Source organism: Bos javanicus, chromosome 3 (genome assembly GCF_032452875.1).
Source record: "Bos javanicus breed banteng chromosome 3, ARS-OSU_banteng_1.0, whole genome shotgun sequence".
Taxonomy (NCBI): Eukaryota; Metazoa; Chordata; class Mammalia; order Artiodactyla; family Bovidae; genus Bos; species Bos javanicus.
The window spans coordinates 71,245,656-71,257,296 of NC_083870.1; positions in this window are offsets into that span (position 1 = coordinate 71,245,656).

The window sequence follows — 11,641 nt, forward strand, 5'->3', positions numbered from 1 at the left end:
CTGTTTAAAAATTGTCCACAGTTTGTTGTGATCCACACAGTCAAATGCTTTGGTGTAGTAAATAAAGCAGAAACAGATGTTTGTCTGTTCATTTGAATTCAAATTATTGTCTGCTGTCATTTTCTTACTCCAATAGAATTGTACTCTTTTGTACCTCTTTTGTGCTATTATTATCAGATATTTCTATCTACTATGTCAAAGTTGTAGAATAATGTCATATAGTTTACAAAATTAGTTTTTAAATTAAGAGCATAAAGGTGATAAAATATGTATTTGTTTTATTGATAATTCCATAATTGTCTTTATCTGTGACTCTTGAGAGTCCCTTGGACTGCAAGGAGATCAGCCCTGGGATTTCTTTGGAAGGACTGATGCTAAAGCTGAAACTCCAGTACTTTGGCCACCTCATGCGAAGAGTTGACTCATTGGAAAAGACTCTGATGCTGGGAGGGATTGGGGGCAGGAGGAGAAGGGGACGAAAGAGGATGAGATGGCTGGATGGCATCACTGACTCGATGGACATGAGTTTGGGTGAACTCCAGGAGTTGGTGATGGACAGGGAGGCCTGGCGTGCTGCAATTCATGGGGTTGCAGAGTCGGACACGACTGAGCGACTGAACTGATGCCTCTGTGTGTTTATATATATATATATATATATTTCAGTTACTCTCTGATTCACATTCTTTCAGACTGTAATAAAAACTTCCTTTAGTATTTATTGTAAGGTATGCCTACTGGAGATGGATTTTTTTCATTTTTTTGTTTATTTCAAAAAGTTTTTATTTTGCCTTAGCCCTGAAACATATCTTTGCTGGATATGAGATTCTTGTTTTCTGATATATTTTCCCAGCACTTCTATCCCACTGTATACTGGTTTTTATTGTTTCTGATGAAAAATTAGCTCTTCACCTTATTGGAGTTCCCTTGTACATAAGTCCTTTTTCTCTTGTTACTTTCAAGATTTTCTGCTTGTCATTGGCTTTCTATGTTTTTAATATGATGTATCTTGGTTTTGAATCACTTTGTATTTACCTCTTTGGAGTTCAAAGAGGTAAATTCAAGAATTTAAATCAAGAAGTTAGCGTCTTGAATGTACAGATTCAAGATTTTCATCACATTTGGGAAGGTTTTACTCATTATTTCTTTGAATATTTTCTGCTGTTTTTTTAACACTTATATTTTTTTCTGGTACTCTGGTACTTAATTGTGTCCCACATTTCTTTATGGTTCTGCTTATTTTTCTTTATTCTTTTCTCTCACTGTTCTTTGGATTGTAATATCTCTATTGATTTATCTTTATGTTTTCTATTTTTGTCTGTCATTTTAAACATACAGTTGAGCCCCTTTAGGGATATTTTAATTTTTATTTTAGTTATTAAACTTTTCACTTCAAATTTTCTTTTGGTTATTTTTTATAATTTAATTTCTACTGTTTACACCTATTAATATTCCCTTTTTGTGAGACATTATACCTTTGTTTATTTTGTTAAGCCTATGCTTAATATATTTTTAAAAACTGATTTAATACCTTTTTTATGTCCAAGATCTGAGGCCTTTCACAGGCAATTCCTATTGTCTATTTTTTTCCCCTGCATATGGGTCACATTTTCCTGCTTCTTTACCTGGCTCAAAATTTTAAATGGAATACTAGATAATAAATTTATGTGTTTTCTTTTCTGCTTCAGAACTTCTTGTTGCTGTTTCCTTATTTACTTGTTTAAAGACTTTGGTTGACTATTCCATGACCTTCTGTTTTCCCCACAGCATACAACCTCTGACATCACCTCTCAGAGGAAAAAAACTCATTTATGCAGGTTACATTTGATGACTCTTTAGCAGGGTTCTCTTTGACTGTCTCTTGTCCTGATCACTCTATTAAACCAGCTGCTTCTATTGGTATCATACTCAGATTTAGGCTCTGTTAATTGCTGTCTGATTATAGTATTTTCATCGGTGCCCTGGGGCATAAATTGCTTAATAATCTGATGCAATTAAATTCAAGTTCCTTTGATGATTTAGCTTTTAAGACTTTTCTCTGAGATAGGTTGTAACTCTAGGAAGACTTCTTCCTGTCTCTTTCTCTGTTTCTTTCTGGTTAACTAGCTGGCCTATGATTTAGCAAGTGCTATCAGCCTCCTCTTATTTGCTAACCACAAAAATCTCCATTGTTTTGGGGAGTTCTCTAAGGTTTTTAACTTTTCACAATCAATTCCAAATAAAGTAAGTTCCTTTGGGGAAAAGATTCAGAGCTCTCTTTTCTTATTGCCTACCCTTCCTTCTGGAGATGAAAATAGCAACCCACTCCAGTATTCTTGCCTGGAAAATCCCATGGACAAAGGAGCCCGTGGACTACAGCCAATGGGGTGACAAAGAGTTAGACTTGACTGAGCAACACAGTGTGCATGTGTGTGCACACACACACCTCTTGAGCAAAACCTCTGAGCTACTACTTCAGAACTGGTTGTGGGACAGTGTCCCAGAGTGACATTTCTTCTTTACAAGCTGCACAGTGGGAGGAAGTGATGGCCTCAGGTGTTCTTGGCTTGCCTCCTCTAGAACATAGCATTGGTCAACATTGGATGACAAGTTTACTGCATTATTTTAGGTACAAGAAAAAATTATTAAATAAACTAAGTTATCTAAAAGATTATAAGCCTTATGGAACTCAAGACATATACAAATTTTCCTGTAGAATGGGGGCATTTATTAATTTTGAAATCTTATGTTGAATGTTGGTGACTGAGTAGAAATTATTAAGAGAAAATCTGGGATTGTGTGGGGAAGATACAGAGTTATCAGAGATCATGACTGTCTCCAGATGGAGACAGCAGGTGTATGCCCAAGACAACATATAGACTTGAGGAACTGCAAGGAGTTTAGTATGACTAGAGCTTAAGCTGGGAGGTGAAATGTAGGAAGATATTTGATTGTATATTTAAGAAGGGCTAGATCATGCAGGCAATTTATATCAGGTTTTGTAGTCTCCATTAAACTGAAAAGTGGCTTTGTCCCTCAGTTATGAGAAGTGTTGGATTTGCACTACATTTTAAAAACCTTTCTCTTGTGGGTCACCCTTTGGTTTTATTTGAGTTGAACTTTATTTTTCATGAAATATTCTTAGGGCTTGGATGAAGTGGAGTAGAGTATTTCTGCTGCTGCTGCTGCTAAGTCGCTTCAGTCGTGTCCGACTCTGTGAGACCCCATAGACGGCAGCCCACCAGGCTCCCCCGTCCCTGGGATTCTCCAGGCAAGAACACTGGAGTGGGTTGCCATTTCCTTCTCCAATGTACGAAAGTGAAAAGTGAAAGGGAAATTGCTCAGTCGTGTCTGACTCTAGTGGCCCCATGGACTGCAGCCTAGCAGGCTCCTCCGTCCATGGGATTTTCCAGGCGAAAGTACTGGAGTGGGGTGCCATTGCCTTCTCCGAAGTATTTCTGAGAGTGATAAAAAGTATCTAAAGCAGAACTGGAGGGCATGAATGGATCCCAAGGCATCTTTTATTCCCCTGGCATCATAAAAACAGGTGAATTATGACTAAACCATGGAGAACTCAGCATCTAATACATAGATGGAATTGCATAATTGGAACACATCAGGGGGAAGATATTGTCAAAACAGTTACATCTCTATTATGCTGTCCACTTTAGCCAGGTCACACACACAATTGGATTAGTAACAGCTCTAGGCTAGCTGAGTTAAAATTGGATGGAACTAAAACAGATTCATAAGGTTTTGGGTCTTTGGGTATGACAGGAAACCACCTTAGGGAAAAGATATCCACAATTTCTATTCCACTGGGCTATTCATTGTCAGACTAAAGGGGATTTGGAAAATTGTTTATGCATGTTTAATTTTGTGAATTGTTCCCTTGGCCCTTAACTCTCACAGTTGCATTTACATAATTATAATTACAACATAGTTATTTCTGATAATTTTAAGCAAGTGGAAGATGTTTTCCCCCTGCGCCCATATCAGGCATGTAATTGGAGCTCAGTAGGTATATCTTGATTTATTTGGGAGTGAAGGGTCACAGTCATTCTCACGGTACCTTTTAGATAATCTGGCACAGGTTCTGTCACTTAAAGACTCACCAATTCCTATTTTTAGTCATATTGAAACTAATGGAAATTTTGTCCCCATTGTATATTGATGCGTTTCTTGAAAAAGCAGACTACCAATGCTTAAAGAATTCCCCAGTCCTTTCTTCTGTCTCTTATGTCCTTAGCGTTGGTTGTGTGCCCCTGGAGATCAGGGTGACATCCTTAGTCCCACACTGCCTATGAGATGAATTTAGGTCTCTTCTTTTTTTTTTTTTCCTGAGAATAGTTGGGCTCTATTTATTTATTTTTTTAATTTTATTTTATTTTTAAACTTTACATAATTGTATTAGTTTTGCCAAATATCAAAATGAATCCGCCACAGGTATACATGTGTTCCCCATCCTGAATCCTCCTCCCTCCTCCCTCCCCATAACTTTTAAAAAAAATATGTTTATTAATAAATGGAAAGGTGAATTGATTCTTTAAGAAAGAATTGGAAAACAGGAAATTTGGAATTCCTTTCCATAGGGAGTAATATCTAAGAAATAGTATGAGTATACCCATATCAGAGATTAGATAAAATGGTACCTCTGTATGGAAAGAAAATCATTTCTATGGGGGTTCTTTTAGAGTTATAAGTATTTTAAAACTTTTAAAATGCATTAATATCTTATTGAAAAAATAGTTTTAATGTATTTGGAAAATATAAAATATTCAAAGAACAAAATTAAAATTATGTATAATCTCATTTTAAGTCATAACTTCTGTTCATTTGAAGTATGTCTTAACCTTTTTGTCCTATATAATTTTTATAATTAGATACCCTTTTCCTCTTTTAACATTATTATTTGTACATTTCCACATTACTAAATAGTCTTAAAAATATTTTTATCTGGTGTTGGTATGTAGGACATTTAGATTGCTTCTATTTTTGTCTGTACTGAATAATGACATAATAATCTTTATCCATGTTCTTTTCACTTTTATTATTTCTTAGGGGGCTTCCCTGGTGGCTCAGCAGTAAATAATCTGCGTGCAATGCAGGAGCTGCAGGAGACACAGGTTCAATCCCTGGGTCAGGAAGATCCCCCTGGAGAAGGGCATGGAAACCCACTCTAGTATTCTTGTCTGGAGAGTCCCACAGGCAGAGGAGTCTGGCAGGCTACCATCCATTAGATTGCAAAGAGTCAGACATGATGCATGTGTATGATATTATTTTTAAAAAAATTAGAGGATCTAAAATAAATGAAACATGATAAATATCCAAAAGTCCATATTACCTTATGTTATTAATTGATCATAACCCTTTTTTTCTACTGAAACTGGTCAAGACCTCAAAATACTTTTTTTTTAATTTATATATTTCTGTTCAAGATAGTCCAACAGTTTGAAACTTTTATTTTAATCTTAAAACTTATATCTGAGTTTAGCTAATTCAATTTTAATTTTCACATCCTTGCCTACTATAATTACCAGATAGTCTAGTTTATTAGTATGATTTTTACATTAGGTATTCACTCAATCTTATCTACTCCAGATTTTATCCACTCTGTGATGTCTTGCTCTACTTCCAGACTTACCTTCTTTTTTCACATCAATCCTATCTTGTTCATGGCCTTTCAATATACCTCTTAGCTAGGGAAATTAAATACGAGCTCTTAATTCCAATACTTGAAACATTTATAGAGAAAGTCATGTTTTTTGTTTTTTTTAAATGAAAACACTTTTAGGAAAGTTGGACAAAGGGTTAAGTACAGGTCAAGAGTATGGAAGTATGTTTGGATTTATGGCTTAGCTTTTTTTCCTTACCACACAGTAAACAATACTTTCCATTCAAAAAAATAAAATAAAATAAAGATGTATTTGGCTAGCTAAAGAAAGAAAAAATCTAACAGCAAGAAATCTAATGAATGTCAGAGGTTTGGATTTCATACTAGCATAGAGATAGTGTGTTTATTGTCAATGGTCTGCATTCAAATCAGTACTTTGGTTCCAGTGTTTAATTTCCTGAAGAGTATTGGCCACTGCCCCAACTTCACTATGGATATGTATTGCTTTATCATCTAAACTTAATAGCATCTTCTAAAGGAAATCATTGGTTAGTCACAACGGTATTTCATTTTGCTTCATATCTAGCACTCACATTTGATGGGACTGCACATATTTACTACCTATATTTTTGTACAAAACTGTGCTAACAAAAACCAGGCTTTTAATGGTAATGCTTCCAGTGTAAATTGGAAAATGCTAGTATAATTAGTTTCACTAGAGTGTGATAGGAATAGAGTGTTTTCTGTAGTAATCAAAGGTTCAGTGTCAGGAAATTAAGTAAATCTGTATTTCCACAGAAAAATGGAAGAGGATCCCTTGAGTTTATGGTGTGTGTATATGTGTTCAGTCGTTAAGTTGTGTCCAAATCTTTGTGACCCCATAGACTGTAGCCCACCAGGCTCCTCTGTCAGGCAAGAATATTGGAGTGGGTCTCCATTTCCTCCTGCAGGGGTCTTCCCCATCCAGGGATCAAACCCGTCTCTTGAATCTCTTGCGTTGGCAGGTGGATTCTTTACAACTGAGCCACCTAGAAAGCTCTGAGTTTATGGTACATTATTATAAAGAGCTTGAAAGCAAAGTTCCCATAATTAGACCTTTATCTGCATATCAAAATGCAGTTGTTGTCATTTACAGTGTTTTATGGGCTTCAAACTATATTGCAAAAATCAGTACATTCTTTCAATGCCATCATTATTACTCATGTACTCTTGGAATCTTCTGTTTAAAGTGTTCCAGTAGTCTTAGCTGTTCAGCTAGTCAATGCTACACTCTAATGTTCATATGATGCTGTATGTATGAAGGATAATTAGATCAGATTTCTGAGGTTATTTTTAGCCTTTTCAAAGAAGTTGGGAATGCAATAAATTTGCTCCATGCTGTTATTTATGGGGAAATGACTTGTATTTGATGATAGTTTACTCTGATGGTATTTGGAGAAAATTGGCAACGTTTTAACAGTTTTTAAAAAAATCAATGGGCTTCTGTTTCTGGCACTTGCTTCCAAAAAAAACACCATGACTGCTGCTGCACATAATAAATTCATCACACCATGATCCAGCGCCAAGTCAACTTAGGGAAAAAATAGCCTGGGCTCTGGGTCAGAGCCATGCATTCTGGAAATGATGGACTTCTGAATCTTAAACTTGAAGTCTCTTTATAGGAATGGTGAACACCATATGGCCTAAAGTCCAAGGAAAATGGATAGAGAAGTACATCTGGCTCTTTTGGCATCTACTACCATATTGTAGCCATGATTTTAAAAGACGCTTACTCCTTGGAAGGAAAGTTGTGACCAACCTAGAGAGCATATTCAAAAGCAGAGACATTACTTTGCCAACAAAGGTCTGTCTAGTCAAGACTATGGTTTTTCCAGTGATCATGTATGGATGTGAGAGTTGGACTGTGAAGAAAGCTGAGTGCAGAAGAATTGATGCTTTTGAACTGTGGTGTTGGAGAAGACTCTTGAGAGTCCCTTGGACTGCAAGGAGATCCAACAGTCCATTCTAAAGGAGATCAGTCCTGGGTGTTCTTTGGAAGGACTGATGCTAAAGCTAAAACTCCAGTACTTTAGCCACCTCATGTGAAGAGTTGACTGAAACTCCAGTACTTTGGCCACCTCATGTGAAGAGTTGATTAACTGGAAAAGACTCTGATGCTGGGAGGGATTGGGGGCAGGAGGAGCAGGGGACGACAGAGGATGAGATGGCTGGATGGCATCACTGACTTGATGGACGTGAGTTTGAGTGAACTCTGGGATTTGGTGATGGACAGGGAGGCCTGGCGTGCTGCAATTCATGGGGTTGCAAAGAGTTGGGCACGACTGAGTGACTGAACTGAACTGAACCACATTCTGGTTCTAACACAAAGGAAAAGTGAGTAGATCAAGTGAGTAGATCCTCAAGTGGGAGTGATTTGGTATTTGAGAAATATTAATATTTTAGTTAATTCATTTTAGTTTTGCATGATATTTGCTATCACAAAGTGGACTTGTTTCTGTTTAGTTCAAGCATCAAATGGTGGGTGCCTAAGAGGTATCAGAAACTATATGTAGCTGCTGTGGAACACAATTGCTTGTTGTGTAGAAGTTAGTGGTTTAGTACAAAACAGATGTTTAAATGAATGTGTGCAACATCATGTGATAAATGCTATCTATGATATAGATAGATAATGTGAGCTGACAAAGTACGCTTTGAAAATCAAAGTACCACTTAGGTTGGACTGTGTTCTGCTTCATGCCAGGAGTGAGGTTTGGGGATCTGAACTGCTAACCTGAACGCTAGCATCCCTGTGGGGTTGCTGTGCCCTTCAAACTCATCGTGGGCATCCAAGGTCTCTTCCCAGACCAAGTCTACCAAAGACTATGGTATTGACTACTCAAGTTACCCTTCCTTCCCCCTACTCGCAAAACAATATGTGTCATTTTAAAGAAGTTCTAGTTATACGCCAAGCATATATTTGATTATAACATTGGCATTGTGGTGGTTAAACAATTGATTTTGATGACAAATCACTAAGCTTAATGCACAGAAAATAAATCTGGGTTTAATATGCAAGACACATTATGCATTATGTCACATTTTGTGTGGGTTCTTTGATTTGTCTGTTAAAGTCTTATTTGGATTCCAAATGACACCTGCTTGGGTGTCATGTTTTTTTGAAGCTTTCTCTGCCCTGTTTTAAATAAGAGATAAACGTATCCAACTCTATTGCTACTATCTTGACATAGATCACATTATGTTCAGGCTTTATAACTTATTAACTATGTGGTTATGGACAAGGAATTTAACCTCTCTTTCCTCAGTTTCCTCATTTGTGAAAGAGAAAGAATGACCCCTAACTCATGACTGTGCTCTGAGGGCTAACTGAACTTTGCATATAAAGTGTCTGGCACAGTATCTGACACATAGTGATTTATGATCATTATTTTGTTTGGCTGTCCTGTAAGTCTATGCACTTCCTGGTGTCAGGAATAGCACCTTGCATAAGGTAGTATCTCTATAAATCTAGGCCTAACTTAATTACGTCTCTGTCCTAGATCTCAATATCTTTTAGGTAAAAATGGTGATAAGATGTTTTGTTGCTTAAACTAATCTGTTAGAGGAAGAATTTCCTTTTAACTTATGGAAATTCTTTAACCTGGAAGATTCTTACAGAGTGATATGAAAGTAGAATGTGTTATGATCCTTTTTCAGGGCAATGGCAGTCTTAAGAGACCATATCAAGTCCTCAATTACATATCCACTTGTAATTCTGAGGGCAAACATGTTACCAGATTGAATAGAAGGCATTGTGTAATGCCCTTTCCAAAGATAATATCCAGAAGAAGCGTTTCATAAATTATGTAGCCTATACAAGGATAGAAGGAGAGCACAGAAAACACTATGTGTTACAGGCCACATTAAATGAGAAAGCAAGTTTGAATGAGGAGAAAGTTTGAATTCCATCTCTACTGCCAAGCTAATCTGTGCAAATAATTTACTTTAAGTTCAAGGTTACTACCAGTAAAATAGATTAATACTCTCTACTGTAGGGATTAGCATGAAAATTAAACATATTATAGATAAAAGCACATTATACAATGCTTTCTTGAATATGGAGATTTTCATGACTGCTAGAAAGTTTTCTCAAAGGCAGTGGTTCTCAATGTTGGCTGCAGGTTAGAATCCCCTGGGGGAGATTTTAAAAGCCCCAATACCTTCCTACATCTTTGAGTGGCAGTTGGTGTTTGGATCCCTCTAAAATTCTGGGAGTAACTCATGTGTGTTCCTTATACAAGCTATCTGCTGTGGCCTTTGCCTCTGTTTCTGGTACGGTCAGTCCTTCTGCAAGCTCCCCAACCAGACACTCTATAAATTTTCATGCTTAACTTTGGGGATATGCATAAATGTCTGTGTCTTCTTATTCCACACAGGGACCAAGTTCATTTCACGCAGTTCAAACCCTCAGTCTGCCCAACTATAGTGCACTGCCCTGTTCGCTTACATGCATGCTAAGTCACTCAGTTGTGTCTGACTCTTTGCAACTCTATGAACTGTAGCCTGCCAGACTCCTCTGTCTATGGGATCCTCCAGGCAAGAATACTGGAGTGGGTTGCCATGCTCTCCTCCAGGGGATCTGTTTGCTTAGATATACCTTATCCCAAACTCGGCTAGAATTACTGTCTTAGAATTCCCAATGCAAAACACAAAGTCCTCCCTTAGCGTTTCCCTCCAAAACCTCTCAAATACATAGGTTGAGATAATGACCTGACATCTGTTTCCCTTTTTCTGTCTTCTTTATCCATCTCCAATCCATTGGTTCCATTTGGATAATGTGATCACTTGTTGAAAAATTTTATCACCAGTTGAATATGCAGCTTAACATATTAAAGGGGATGGCAAAGTGCTATAGACTAAACATTGGTATATACCCAAACCAAATCCATATGTTGAAACATGTTCCTCTAATGTGATAGTATTTGGAAATGGAACCTTTGGAAGGAGATCAGGTCATGAGGGCAGAACTATCATGGATATGTTTCATGCCCTTATAAAAGAGACACCAAAGAGCTGTCTCACTTCTTCCAACATGTGGGGACATAGTGAAAAGATGGTGGTCTGTGAACCAGGAGATAGGTTCTCATAAAACACCAAATCTGCTAGCACCTTGATTTTGGACTTCCAAGCTTCCAGAACTATAAGAAATAAATTTCTGTTGTTTAAAATCTTCCCAATCTATGATATTTTGTTACAGTGACCTGAGCAGACTAAAGACACAAAGCAATTTAGAAAATCCTTTCTTTTTCAAAAAATATTCTGTTTTAAGCCTGCTATTAAATCTTATTTTGGACTCTAATGATAAGCTCAATTCTCTCTAATATTTCTGCTTTGCCATCTGGCCATGGTTCAGTGAATTTTAAAATATTGTTGCTGAGCTGGGGAGTAAAGCTCATATTTGCATTTGGGTACTCCCACAAAACAGGTAAGAGAGGGCACACTAATTTTCTGCACCCCCTCCACCCCGCCCCCCACCCCTGACACTTTTGCTACAGTGTTTGGGAAAAGCAACATTCAAAACGTTCTAGGAGAAACATATTCACTTAGCCTAGCCTCAGTTAGGATTACCCATTCCTGGAAAGTTCCCTGGTGGCCTAGTAGTTAAGATTCAGGCTTTCACTGCCATAGTCTGGGTTCAGTTCCTGGTTGGGAAAATGAGATCCCACAAGCTGTGTGGTGTGGCTAAAAACAAAAATCCTTTGCTAGTAGTATTATTCTCTTGTTTTTATTTTAGAAACTTGTTTTAAGCCAAACATGATCAAATTAATTTCTAAATGATACTTTCTAGAAATTTTATTCTTAGTCCTTTATTCCAAGTATGGTAGTGCTTTAGTTGCTAAGACATATCCAGCTCTTGCAACCCAATGGACTGAAGCCTGCTTTGCTCCTCTGTCTGTAGGATTTCCGAGGAAAGCATACTGCTGTGAATTGTCATTTCCTTCTCCAGGGGATCTTCCTAACCCAGGTATCCAACCCAGGTCTTCTGCATTGCAGGTGGTTTTCTGCATTGCAGGT